This window comes from Hyla sarda, chromosome 1, assembly GCF_029499605.1.
Source record: "Hyla sarda isolate aHylSar1 chromosome 1, aHylSar1.hap1, whole genome shotgun sequence".
Taxonomy (NCBI): domain Eukaryota; kingdom Metazoa; phylum Chordata; class Amphibia; order Anura; family Hylidae; genus Hyla; species Hyla sarda.
The window spans coordinates 350324946-350339158 of NC_079189.1; the positions used below are offsets into that span (position 1 = coordinate 350324946).

At 46.6% G+C, this 14213-nt stretch overlaps 1 long non-coding RNA gene across 1 annotated transcript in view; it reads right to left on the minus strand.

Moving 5' to 3' along the window:
* LOC130307342 (uncharacterized) overlaps positions 1–2901 on the minus strand; it is a 79739-nt gene extending 76838 nt beyond the window's left edge. Inside the window, exon 1 of the long non-coding RNA XR_008856533.1 lies at positions 2725–2901. This is a non-coding gene — a long non-coding RNA (uncharacterized LOC130307342). The remainder of the gene's footprint in view (positions 1–2724) is intronic.
* Positions 2902–14213: the final 11312 nt, after the last annotated feature.

Below are 14213 nucleotides of genomic sequence, written 5' to 3' on the forward strand. Positions count from 1 at the left end.
ACTTATGAGGGAAGGACAATGCGCTCCAGTACACTTAAAATAGTATTTGTCTGCAACACCAGCAGTTGTGTATTTTTGCCTCACCTTTCACAGTATCTAGGCCCTTAAGACTTTAACAGGAACAAAATAGTACACCACTTAGATGTACACACAGGTTACACTTAATAGAGGAAAATATGCTTTAATGCTCTGCTCACCCTAACGAGCTGGCTACTATTAGCTTTTCAGTTGTTGTATACACCAGTGCTGCAGCACACAGTCGCTGTGTACGACACTATATGATCTCCTCTTGCTTCAGCCAACTCCAGGCGGTGTCATTCAGCCAATATATGGTCTCCTCATGCTTCAGGCAGAATTCATCTTTTGATCTTAGGGATTGTGAAGCCCTAATGTCTATTCATTCTGCTGCCAGCTCCAGGCTGTGTCATACAGCCACTATATGGTCTGCTCATGCTGCCAACACCTCCATGCTGTGTCATTCAGCCACTATATGGTCTCCTCATGCTGCCAACACCTCCATGCTGTGTCATTCAGCCACTATATGGTCTCCTCATGCTGATGCCACCTCCAGGCTCTGTCATTGTGCCGCCCTGCGGCAGTGATTCTAAAAGCAATGCCTGTAATCTGCATGTCATACTGAATAACAGTATTGTTTCACTACCCCAGCACACTCCATATGCGTGTTAGAACACAGCAAAATGTTCTACACCCCCCATTGAGGCTCTCTGTAGGCCAGAAATAGATGTTTTTAATATAGATTCACCACGAATGAATTCGGATCGAACCAAACTTTTTCGAAAAATTTGGCGAATCGGCCAAATATAGTGACAACATATTCCACAGCGCTTTTACATCACTCAAATCAACCCCTGTCGACTTTGGGGCTCACAATCTAAATTCATCCATCAGTATGTTTTCTTAGAGAGTGAGAGAAAACAAGAGTACATGGAGGAATCCCACACAAACTCATTAGCAGATGTCCCTAAGTAGGATTGGAAAATGGGACCACAGCGCTGCAAATCACCATGCTGCCCTTATACCATAGAGATTGCAGGAGTATACAGATCTTGGTGGAGAGGGGTCTGGGAACTAGTAGGAGGAGATCTAGTAGGTGATGAGGTCATGTGATCACCAGTGTATACATACGACTAGAGATGAGCGAACTTACAGTAAATTCGGTTCGTCACGAACTTCTCGGCTCGGCAGTTGATGACTTATCCTGCATAAATTAGTTCAGCCTTCAGGTGCTCCGGTGGGCTGGAAAAGGGGGATACATTCCTAGGAAAGAGTCTCCTAGGACTGTATCCACCTTTTCCAGCCCATCGGAGCACCTGAAAGCTGAACTAATTTATGTAGGAAAAGTCATCAACTGTCGAGCCGAGAAGTTCGTGACGAACCGAATTTACTGTAAGTTCGCTCATCTCTACATACGACAGTGCAGGGGACCATAGAAGAGCGGCCAGCCACATCTATTAATTATACAGAAGAATCGCAACGGAACCCGGGGTGATCTGTCAATTAGTACAGGAACTACTACTCCCATCATGAAACAGTGTGTGTTCCATGCTGGGAGTAGTAGTACCACCTAAAAAATTAAGAAAAAAAAGTGAAAAACACACACACCACATTTCTATTATTGTCGGCTAAATTTTTAGTGCCCTGTCTGCACACATAAATTGATCCCAGTTTAAAAATTAATAAAAATTTTGTTATAAAAAAGATACATTTTGTTAAATACCATTTTTTCGATCACTACTGTATCTTTTTTATTTTTTATAATGGTACCCTACGAAATTTTATTAAAAAAGGTATCTCCATCACTTTTTGGGATTGCTATAGTCCAAAAGAGATTAAAAACAGCCTGAAAAAACACCAAACTTAAAACCCACATGGCGTTTTTCTTGCCGTTTTATTTAGTCCCATAGACTTCTATGGGAGAAAAACACCACGATTTCAGGGAAAAAAATGCCATAGGCTCAACATGCTGTGATTTTGCAAGACTGCCAAGGAGCTGAAAAATGCCAAAAAAGAGCAAAAAAACGCCAAACTGAAAAACACCAAGTGTAAAAAGAATTTTGCGAATTATCATTGATTTACAGCTAACATCTTGCCACAGAAAAAACGCCATGCGGCAGAATTGGCATTTTCTTGGCGTTTTTCTTGGCATTTTTCTTGGCGTTGTCATAGGAACGATACCCACCACATGTAGGCTGGAATTTGGTGGGTATCGTTCCTATGACAGTTGTGTTCCCTTCTTACGATCGGTGGGGGTTCCAGTGCTCAGACCCCCTTCAATTAGCTTGTTATTCCCTATACTGTGGATAGCAGCTTTATGCCACAGTGTTGTGTTTTTATGGCATTGCAGCATAGGTCCTGCACAAGTGTGGAGCAGGCCCTTGGGTGTCTGCAAAAACCTAAGCTCCTTCTCTAATTGGCAGGATCGAAGAAACCTCTGATCCCAGCCATTTAACCCCATAGATGTTATGATCGATAGTGGACATCATGGCTCATAAGTGGCTCGCAGAGAGAGGGAACTCTCACCCCAGAAAACCCCTGCCTTGATGCAAATCCAAAGTTTCCAACAGGTTGCCAAAACACAGTTTTGTTTAGGATTAGAATACATGCTAGTTTTACACTGACACCACAGGTAAAAAGGAAACAAGAAGCATATTTTTAAGTTTGCCTATCATTTAAGCCAGTTTAGAAAATCATTAAACAACTTACAGTAGTATTGCCAAAGGCTGTCCAGGTATGCTGGGAGTTGTAGTTTTACAACAGCTGAAGGCACACTAGTTAGGAAACACTGCCTTATGGTATATTCATATGTAAAAACTTATGGCAAACATCTCTAATTCTGAAAATCGGTTCTATATTGGGGGAGATTTAACAAAACCTGTCCAGGGGAAAAGTTGCTGAGTTGCCCATAGCAACCAATCAGAATGCTTCTTTCATTTTTCGGAGGCCTTTTCAAAAATGAAAGAAGCGATCTGATTGGTTGCTATGGGCAACACAGCAACTTTTCCTCTGGACAGATTTTGATAAATCTCCCCGATATTTATCTGCAAACTTTATTCAGGTGAAGAAGCCAGTTGCAGACATTTCTGTAACAATTCTGCCATAATGTTCCCTATAAATGCTGTCTTTAGCCATTTCTGCCAAAAACCAGTGGCCATAAATAAAAAATATTAAAACTGCCATTTCCAAAGCCCCATTTGGTCACATGGCCTGATCACATCTGTATTGTCCATGGGCTCTGGAGTATAGCAAACAATTGACAGAGTAGTTAACATACATTGATGATATTTTAGCGCTACAGTTAACAGTTACATTCTACGCCAGGGGTCCTCAAACTTTTTAAACGGGGGGCCAGTTCACGGTCCCTCAGACTGTTGGAGGGCCGGACTATAGATTTTTTTAAAAATGAACAAATTCCTATGCACACTCATATATCTTATTAGTGGACTACCCCTTTAAGTGCGCAGCACAGTTCCCTCCACATTAGGTTGGCAGTATAGATCCCCCCACATTAGGTTGTAGTTCCCCCACATTAGGGTTGGCAGTACAGTTCCCCCACATTAGGGTTGGCAGTACAGTTCCCCCACATTAGGTTTGGTAGTACAGTTCCCCCACATTAGGAGCAGTACAGTTCCCACACATTAGGTGCAGAACAGTTCCCCCACATTAGGTGCAGTACAGTTCCCCCACATTAGGTGCAGTACAGTTCCCCCATATTAGGTACAATACAGTTCCCCCACATTAGGTGCAGTACAGTTCCCCACATTAGGTGCAGTACAGTTCCCCCACATTAGGTGCAGTATAGTTCCCCCACATTAGGTGCAGTATGTTCGACATATTAGGTGCAGTATAGCTCCCCACATTAGGTGCAGTATAGTTCCCTCACATTAGGTGCAGTTTAGTTCCCCCACATTAGGTGCAGTTTAGTTCCCTCACATTAGGTGCAGTACAGTTCCCCCACATTAGGTGCAGTATAGTTCCCCCACGTTAGGTGCAGTATAGTTCCCGCACATTAGGTGCAGTATAGCTCCCCCACATTAGGTGCAGTATAGTTCCCCCACATTAGGTGCAGTATAGTTCCCCCACATTAGGTGAAGTACAGTTCTCCCACTTTAGGTGCAGTATAGTTCCCCCACATTAGGTGCAGTATAGCTCCCCACATTAGGTGCAGTATAGCTCCCGACATTAGGTGCAGTATGTTCCCCCACACAGACATACAGCCTCCAGCTATACAGTGTATGGCTGGAGGCTGTATGCCTGTGTACTGCCCCACTTCAGTGCTCCGACCACTGCTCCTCCGGTCTGGCCATAGAAGTAAGTCCCGGGACTGGAGGAGCGGTGGTCGGAGCACCGAAGCTGACGTGCCACTGGTAACACTTACCAAGCTGGCCAGCGCACGTACTCATCTATGCTCCGCTCCTCCGTGCTCTGTTGCTATGGGCGCACGCACGGGACGTCAGTGACATCCCTGCGTGCGCCACCTTCCTGGTGGCCCCTGCGTTTTTAAAGTAAATGTGGGGCCGCCGAGAGCGCATCCCTGTGTCCCGAAAACATCTTTCGGGACACAGGGATGTCCTTAGGCAGCGGCAGGCCGGATAAATGTCCTCGGCAGGCCGCATGTGGCCCGTGGGCCGTAGTTAGAGGACCCCTGGTTTAGATAAAGAACATAGGCACAGTAGATTGTTCCAAAAATTTGTTTTATAGACAGCAAATTCCCATTTACACACAGAAACAGTTTACTGTATTTTACAGCAACCTGACTTTGTAGATTAACAAGCTGCACATTTTTCAATGTCTATTGTGATATTATGGCTTATACCTATTTAAAGGGAGCCTTTCAGTAGATAAAATGGGTTTTCTGGGCAAAACTCCAGTAACCTAGCCCCACCACCACAGACAATTTATGGGACAGAGGCTTATTGTCACGATGCCGGCTGGCAGGAGGTGGATCCTCTGTGCCAGAGAGGGATGGCGAGGACCGTGCTAGTGGACCGGTTCTAAGTCACTACTGGTTTTCACCAGAGCCCGCCGCAAAGCGGGATGGTCTTGCTGCGGCGGTAGTGACCAGGTCGTATCCACTAGCAACGGCTCACCTCTCTGGCTGCTGAAGATAGGCGCGGTACAAGGGAGTAGACAGAAGCAAGGTCGGACGTAGCAGAAGGTCGGGGCAGGCAGCAAGGATCGTAGTCAGGGGCAACGGCAGGAGGTCTGGAACACAGGCTAGGAACACACAAGGAAACGCTTTCACTGGCACGATGGCAACAAGATCCGGCAAGGAAGTGCAGGGGAAGTGAGGTGATATAGGGAAGTGCACAGGTGATCAGACTAATTGGAACCACTGCGCCAATCAGCGGCGCAGTGGCCCTTTAAATCGCAAAGACCCGGCGCGCGCGCGCCCTAAGGAGCGGGGCCGCGCGCGCCGGGACAGGACCGACGGGGAGCGAGTCAGGTACGGGAGCCGGGGTGCGCATCGCGAGCGGGCGCTACCCGCATCGCGAATCGCATCCCGGCTGGAGGCGGTATCGCAGCGCACCGGGTCAGTGGATCTGACCGGAGCGCTGCAGTGAGGAGAGTGTAGCGAGCGCTCCGGGGAGGAGCGGGGACCCGGAGCGCTCGGCGTAACAGTACCCCCCCCCTTGGGTCTCCCCCTCTTCTTAGAGGCTGAGAACCTGAGGAGCAGACTTTTGTCTAGGATATTGTCCTCAGGTTCCCAGGATCTCTCTTCTGGACCACAACCCTCCCAATCCACTAAAAAAAAGGTTTTCCCTCTGACCTTTTTGGATGCCAGAATTTCTTTGACGGAGAAGATGTCCGAGGAGCCGGAAACAGGAGTGGGAGGAACAGATTTGGGAGAGAAACGGTTGATGATAAGTGGTTTAAGAAGAGAAACGTGAAAGGCATTAGGAATACGAAGAGAAGGAGGAAGAAGAAGTTTGTAAGAGACAGGATTAATCTGGCACAAAATTTTGAAAGGACCAAGATAGCGTGGTCCCAACTTGTAGCTAGGGACACGGAAGCGGACATATTTAGCGGAGAGCCATACCTTGTCTCCAGGGGAAAAAATGGGAGGAGCTCTTCTTTTCTTATCCGCGAACTTCTTCATGCGTGATGAAGCCTGTAAGAGAGAATTTTGGGTCTCTCTCCATATGATGGAAAGGTCACGAGAAATTTCATCCACAGCGGGCAGACCAGAGGGCAACGGGGTAGGGAGGGGGGGAAGAGGGTGACGGCCGTACACCACGAAAAATGGGGATTTGGAGGAAGATTCAGAGACTCTGAAGTTATACGAGAATTCGGCCCATGGAAGAAGATCTGCCCAGTCATCCTGGCGGGAGGAAACAAAATGTCGTAAATAATCACCCAAGACCTGGTTAACTCTTTCTACTTGTCCATTGGATTGAGGATGATATGCAGAAGAAAAATTTAATTTAATCTTGAGTTGTTTACAGAGAGCCCTCCAGAATTTAGACACGAATTGGACGCCTCTATCCGAGACGATCTGCGTAGGCAACCCGTGAAGACGAAAAATGTGTACAAAAAATTGTTTAGCCAACTGAGGCGCTGAAGGAAGACCAGGAAGAGGGATGAAATGTGCCATTTTGGAGAATCGATCAACGACCACCCAAATAACAGTGTTGCCACGGGAAGGGGGTAAATCAGTAATAAAATCCATACCAATCAGAGACCAAGGCTGTTCGGGGACAGGCAGAGGATGAAGAAAACCAGCGGGCTTCTGGCGAGGAGTCTTATCCCGGGCACAGATAGTGCAGGCTCGCACAAAGTCCACAACATCCGTCTCCAGAGTCGGCCACCAATAGAAGCGAGAGATGAGTTGCACAGATTTCTTGATGCCCGCATGACCTGCGAGATGGGAGGAGTGACCCCATTTGAGGATTCCGAGGCGTTGGCGTGGAGAAACAAAGGTCTTTCCTGGAGGAGTTTGCCTGATGGAGGCTGGAGAAGTGGAAATCAGGCAGTCAGGAGGAATGATGTGTTGCGGAGAGAGTTCAACTTCAGAAGCATCCGAGGAACGAGAGAGAGCATCGGCCCTAATGTTCTTATCGGCAGGCCGAAAGTGAATTTCAAAATTAAATCGGGCAAAGAACAGAGACCACCTGGCCTGGCGAGGATTCAGCCGTTGGGCAGACTGGAGGTAGGAGAGGTTCTTGTGATCGGTGTAAATAATAACTGGAAATCTTGATCCCTCCAGCAGATGCCTCCATTCCTCAAGTGCTAATTTAATGGCTAGAAGCTCTCGATCCCCGATGGAGTAGTTCCTCTCCGCCGGAGAGAAGGTCCTAGAAAAAAAACCACAAGTAACAGCATGCCCGGAAGAATTTTTTTGTAGAAGGACAGCTCCAGCTCCCACTGAGGAGGCATCAACCTCCAATAGGAAGGGTTTGGAAGGGTCAGGTCTGGAGAGCACGGGAGCCGAAGAAAAGGCAGACTTGAGTCGTTTAAAGGCGTCTTCCGCTTGAGGAGGCCAAGACTTGGGATCGGCATTTTTTTTGATTAAAGCCACGATAGGAGCCACAACGGTAGAAAAATGTGGAATAAATTGCCTGTAATAATTGGCGAACCCCAAAAAGCGTTGAATAGCACGGAGTCCGGAGGGGCGTGGCCAATCTAAGACGGCAGAGAGTTTGTCTGGATCCATTTGTAGTCCCTGGCCAGAGACCAAGTATCCTAGGAAAGGAAGAGATTGGCATTCAAACAGACATTTCTCTATTTTGGCATAGAGTTGATTGTCACGAAGTCTCTGAAGAACCATACGGACATGCTGGCGGTGTTCTTCTAGATTGGCAGAAAAAATCAGGATATCGTCCAGATATACAACGACACAGGAGTATAAAAGATCACGAAAAATTTCATTAACAAAGTCTTGGAAGACGGCAGGGGCGTTGCACAGGCCAAAGGGCATGACCAGATACTCAAAGTGTCCATCTCTGGTGTTAAATGCCGTTTTCCACTCATCCCCCTCTCTGATGCGGATGAGATTATAAGCACCTCTTAAGTCCAGTTTGGTAAAGATGTGGGCACCTTGGAGGCGATCAAAGAGTTCAGAGATGAGGGGTAGGGGGTAGCGGTTCTTAACCGTGATTTTATTAAGACCGCGGTAGTCAATGCAAGGACGTAGGGTGCCATCTTTTTTGGACACAAAGAAAAATCCGGCTCCGGCAGGAGAGGAGGATTTACGGATAAAGCCCTTTTTTAAATTTTCCTGGACGTATTCAGACATGGCAAGAGTCTCTGGGGCGGATAGAGGATAAATTCTGCCCCGGGGTGGAGTAGTGCCCGGGAGGAGGTCGATAGGACAATCATAAGGCCTGTGAGGAGGTAGAGTCTCAGCTTGTTTTTTGCAAAAAACATCCGCAAAGTCCATATAGGCCTTAGGGAGACCGGTCACAGGAGGAACCACAGAGTCACGGCAAGGGTTACTGGGAACCGGTTTTAGGCAGTCCTTGGAACAAGAGGGCCCCCAACTCTTGATCTCCCCAGTGGACCAATCCAGGGTTGGGGAATGAAGTTGAAGCCAGGGAAGTCCAAGGAGAATTTCAGAAGTGCAATTGGGGAGGACCAAAAGTTCAATCCTCTCGTGGTGAGATCCGATGCACATTAGAAGGGGCTCCGTGCGGAAACGTATGGTACAGTCCAATCTTTCATTGTTTACACAATTGATGTAGAGGGGTCTGGCGAGACTGGTCACTGGGATGTTGAACCTGTTGACGAGAGAGGCCAAAATAAAATTTCCTGCAGATCCGGAGTCCAAGAAGGCCATAGTAGAGAAGGAGAAGGCAGAGGCAGACATCCGCACAGGCACAGTAAGACGTGGAGAAGCAGAGTAGACATCAAGGACTGTCTCACCTTTGTGCGGAGTCAGCGTACGTCTTTCCAGGCGGGGAGGACGGATAGGACAATCCTTCAGGAAGTGTTCGGTACTAGCACAGTACAGGCAGAGGTTCTCCATGCGGCGTCGTGTCCTCTCTTGAGGTGTCAGGCGAGACCGGTCGACCTGCATAGTCTCCACGGCGGGAGGCACAGGAACGGATTGCAGGGGACCAGAGGAGAGAGGAGCCGAGGAGAAGAAACGCCTCGTGCGAACAGAGTCCATATCCTGGCGGAGCTCCTGACGCCTTTCGGAAAAACGCATGTCAATGCGAGTGGCTAGGTGAATGAGTTCATGTAGATTAGCAGGGATTTCTCGTGCGGCCAGAACATCTTTAATGTTGCTGGATAGGCCTTTTTTAAAGGTCGCGCAGAGGGCCTCATTATTCCAGGATAATTCTGAAGCAAGAGTACGGAATTGTACGGCATACTCGCCAACGGAAGAATTACCCTGGACCAGGTTCAACAGGGCAGTCTCAGCAGAAGAGGCTCGGGCAGGTTCCTCAAAGACACTTCGGATTTCCGAGAAGAAGGAGTGTACAGAGGCAGTGACGGGGTCATTGCGGTCCCAGAGCGGTGTGGCCCAAGACAGGGCTTTTCCAGACAGAAGGCTGACTACGAAAGCCACCTTAGACCTTTCAGTGGGAAACTGGTCCGACATCATCTCCAAGTGCAGGGAGCATTGGGAAAGAAAGCCACGGCAAAACTTAGAGTCCCCATCAAATTTATCCGGCAAGGATAGGCGTAAACCAGAAGCGGCCACTCGCTGCGGAGGAGGTGCAGGAGCTGGCGGAGGAGATGATTGCTGAAGCTGTGGTAGTAACTGCTGTAGCATAACGGTCAGTTGAGACAGCTGTTGGCCTTGTTGCGCTATCTGTTGTGACTGCTGGGCGACCACCGTGGTGAGGTCAGTGACAACTGGCAGAGGAACTTCAGCGGGATCCATGGCCGGATCTACTGTCATGATGCCGGCTGGCAGGAGGTGGATCCTCTGTGCCAGAGAGGGATGGCGAGGACCGTGCTAGTGGACCGGTTCTAAGTCACTACTGGTTTTCACCAGAGCCCGCCGCAAAGCGGGATGGTCTTGCTGCGGCGGTAGTGACCAGGTCGTATCCACTAGCAACGGCTCACCTCTCTGGCTGCTGAAGATAGGCGCGGTACAAGGGAGTAGACAGAAGCAAGGTCGGACGTAGCAGAAGGTCGGGGCAGGCAGCAAGGATCGTAGTCAGGGGCAACGGCAGGAGGTCTGGAACACAGGCTAGGAACACACAAGGAAACGCTTTCACTGGCACGATGGCAACAAGATCCGGCAAGGAAGTGCAGGGGAAGTGAGGTGATATAGGGAAGTGCACAGGTGATCAGACTAATTGGAACCACTGCGCCAATCAGCGGCGCAGTGGCCCTTTAAATCGCAAAGACCCGGCGCGCGCGCGCCCTAAGGAGCGGGGCCGCGCGCGCCGGGACAGGACCGACGGGGAGCGAGTCAGGTACGGGAGCCGGGGTGCGCATCGCGAGCGGGCGCTACCCGCATCGCGAATCGCATCCCGGCTGGAGGCGGTATCGCAGCGCCCCGGGTCAGTGGATCTGACCGGAGCGCTGCAGTGAGGAGAGTGTAGCGAGCGCTCCGGGGAGGAGCGGGGACCCGGAGCGCTCGGCGTAACACTTATGGCTCATGTAAATTGTTTAATTTAAAAAATGATGTGGTGATGCAGTCAGATGGTCTGTGTGTGTGTGTGTTTTCGGGAAGGGGGGTTGGTCAGGCTTCAACACTTCGCCAATCATCTATTTTTGGCCATCAATAACTTTTGACTGGAAAACCCATTTAGTGTTGTCAGAACCATAGGTGGCATGAAATCCCTCACTGATAGCAACAAAGTCTCTTTCTGAAACCCACAATTCAAACTTATTTTAAAACTAAGCCCAGCACCTTGTTTCTTGGAGATAATCTCCCTGTCTTTCCACAACCAGTACAGCTTTAATGACTGGTATTTCCCTATACACAAAGCCAGGAGATACCTATTAGTCAGCCTATCCATACAGTGAGAAGCTGGGTAGATCGGCTTCCAGACACTTCTTCTGTGTCATGGCTCAGTGTTAGTGTAGGGTCACACATGCTGTGCTTTGCTGCATATTTGCTGCTGTGTACTTTGCTACCCATTGACCTCAATCGGTAGGAAAATACACAGCAGCAAATACACAGCAGAAAATATGCAGCAAAATATGGCATGTGTGACCATACCTTTAATCTTAAAGGGGTATTCCAGTATTTTTTTTATTTTACTTTGCTACAGGGTCTATAAAGTTAGTGTAGTTTATAATATAGTGTCTGTACCTGTGTGTGACGGTTTTCTCACGAGTGATGTATGTGATTTACACCCCAATATTTATTTTTAACAGCATACAAAATGACTGTTGTCTCAGATTTTTCCCACGTTGCAATGCGGCCAAGACCTGACTCACTAGTAGGCTGATGACAGGAAGCCTGTCTGCTTCAATGGGTGGAGGGATTGCTTGGTGGGAGAGAGATCAATCTGCAACAGCTATAGGCACCCTGATTGAAAACCACGGGTCTTTTGAATGGATGAAGCTCATTTATGTTTCAATAGGTGGGGTGGCTGATGTGTTGGAGAGAGGAAAATGGAATTATGGGATTTGTAGGCAAAGAAGAAAACTCAAAAAGGAAATACCAGTTCACAAATAGCTAGCTACAGTATTATGGTAATCTCACAACATGGCCATTTAGCCCCAAGACAAGCGCAGATCTTTCCTAAGCATGTCCATTACTGTCTGGCAGGTACGTACTAAAATCACCTTATGGTGAATAACCCCTTTAAGTTAACTCTATAAACTGCAGCATTTCAAGGAGTAGTCCGGCGCACACTTGTTTCATTTTATCCCATCCGGGCTGCAAATAAAAGAAAACACACTTTCTCTTACCTGTCAACGAGCCCCCGGAGCTCCGGTACAGGTGATCGGTCGACAGGCTGCATTCTTCTTACTTCCTGTTAGCCCGGCACGTCACACGGAGCTTCAGCCTATCACCAGCCGCAGCGATGTCCCGCCTCGGTCGGTGATAGGCTGAAGCTCCGTGTGACGTGCGGGCTAACAGGAAGTAAGAAGAATGCAGCCTGGGGACTGAACACCTGTACCGGAGCTCCGGGGGCTCATTGACAGGTAAGAGAAAGTGTGTTTTCTTTTATTTTGCAGCCCGGACGGGATAAAATGAAAAAAGTGCGTGCCCGACTACTCCTTTCAGGATAAAGCTTATTTGCAAGCAATAAGAAAGCCTGCTGAGATTTCATGTTACATATTCTGCACATATATATGCAGCAGGCGGTGCTCAGGTCAGGCGGTGATCAGCAGAGCGGGCGCACACTGTGGCCTTTCTGATGTTACAAAACTACAACTCCCACCATGCCCAGGCATCTGTTGGCTGTCTGGGCATGCTGGAAATTGTAGTTTTGCAACATCTGGAGGTTCACAATTTGGAGACCCCTGTATAGTGGTCTGTAAACTGTGGCCCTCCAGATGATGCAAAACTACAACTCGCAGCATGCCCAGACAGTCCAGGCATGCTGGAAGTTGTAGTTCTGCAACAACTTTCCCTTCAGCTCCCAGCATGGGAGTTTTGCAGCATCTGGAGGGCCACACTTTACAGACCCCTCCAGTGGCCACACCTATTTTCCAACGTGCTTTAAAAAGTGGCGGAAAACTCAGCAATTTGGGTGCAAGAATTAAACATTTTGGCGAGAAAAGAAATTTCCGCAAAAAAAAATAAGGTATTTTCAGAGAGACAAAAACCAATTGAAAATATAGGAACATATACAGCACAACGTACAAATACAGCAGATTTTGATAATCTCCCCCTTTGTCTTTGATCCTAGACACGAATACACTCTTGTGGCAGAAAAGCAAAATAACTCAGCAGATCCAGTTCAAAACTTCAGACTTTATCCTCATGTTTTTTTAAATTACATATTGCAGCATATCCGTCAACAACTGATGCGTTTCTGGCACCAAGGCATCCTTAATCATGATTAGGTAGATGAGCATGAGTTGCAATAAGAATTGTTATTCCTGGGCAGAAGCCAGCCTTTTGCATAATCTCATAAATGCATTTTGACTTCGTTTTATGAAAATGAAGAATAAGAAGGAAGAATAAGAAGGAAGAATAAGAAGAAGGAAGAATAAGAAGAAGAAGAAAGAAGAAAGAAGAAGAAGAAGAAGAAGAAGAAGAAGAAGAAGAAGAAGAAGAAGAAGAGGAAGAAGGAAGAAGGAAGAAGGAAGAAGAAGATCAAAGAAGAAAGAAGAAGGAGGGAAGAAGAAGAAGAAAGAAGAAGAAGAAGAAAGAAGAAGATAGAAGAAGAAAGAAGGAAGAAGAAGAAAGAAGGAAGAAGAAAGAAGAAGAAAGAAAGAAGAAGGAAGAAGAAGAAGATTTTTACATAAGAGTAAGTTTACTTTTTACTTGCATGGATATTTTGTTTGTAAACAATTACCTGGCATGTAAATAGGATAAAACATTTATCCCAGGTAAATCATTTGCAATTATTATATTTAAATATTATTGTTTTTAGCTTTTTCAGTTTTTGAAAATAAAAAAAAATCTTTTTTTTATCCATATATTTTATGACAAACTGTTTATTGCTTAGATTTTTTTTAAACAATGTTACATAGCTGTTGTCATTCCATTCATAGTAGCAGATTAGATTGTAACATTGATTATCTTTGATTTGAATAAAAAAATGTATAACAAAAGAAAAAAAACTGTAGAATAGTAAATTGCCTTTTTTTCTATTTAACACTGCAATTGTATTCCTTAAAGACTTTAAAGAGAATGGCGGAGATTTATCAATCAGCATGAAACCCTAGTTGTCTGTTTTTTCCCACAAGTACCAATCACAGCTCAACTTTCATATCTTAACAAGCTCTTGAAAAGTGAAAGCTGAGCTGTGATTGGTTGTTATGGGAATAAACAGACAATTAGAGTTTCAGGCTGATTGATAAATATCGGCCAATGTGTCATCAGAAAATGAACTATTGTTTGAATAAAGTTTTTATGTTAAACATGTTCTTCCTAATGCTCTATTTTTCTATCTATATTATAAATTAATCCTCTGGACACCAAACATAAAATTAAGCTGAGATGTCCGGTTCTGACCAGAAAGTGATCAGTGCAACATGTGACCTTTGCAAAGGTCACAGGTCACAAAGTCCTGTCTATTGTTGCCTATGTGCATAGGGCCTGCTGTAAAGCATATCTCAAAATGCTGTTAGAAACATTTCAGGCAAGATGACTGCCCTCATAATTACAT